Consider the following 506-nt stretch of genomic DNA (forward strand, 5'->3'; position numbering starts at 1 on the left):
ATAGGAATGTAACTTATAACACAGCATTAGGGGAAACTGCAGCCAGCTGTAAAAGTGAAAATATAAACATTTTACTTAACACGAAAGAATTGCTTTCATGATGTCCATGGCAGTACTGTGTGCAATATACAAAACTGGAAACAACCCACCAGTCCCTGATTGAATGGTTACATAACCTGTGGTATATTCACACATGCAATAACACACAGCAGAGGAAATGATGAGACTAAGGCAACATGCAGCAATGTGATCATATTTTCGAAAGTTAACATTGTGGATCAAAGTAAAATTCAGAAAATTATGTACCATCAATGTAATTTTAATAAAGGTATGGAATAATAAAATCTAAATAATATGTTTTAAGGATAAATTTAGCGTTGCTATTACCTCTGGGGAAAGGCAGAGAAATAGCATTAGGGAAAAACACACAGGTAGTTCCAATAACATTGATAATATTTTAGGTAAGAGGCTACAAAATTTATAAATAAATTCCATGCATTATCAGA

This window comes from Propithecus coquereli, unplaced genomic scaffold (assembly GCF_000956105.1).
Source record: "Propithecus coquereli isolate 6110/MARCELLA unplaced genomic scaffold, Pcoq_1.0 Scaffold227, whole genome shotgun sequence".
NCBI lineage: Eukaryota > Metazoa > Chordata > Mammalia > Primates > Indriidae > Propithecus > Propithecus coquereli.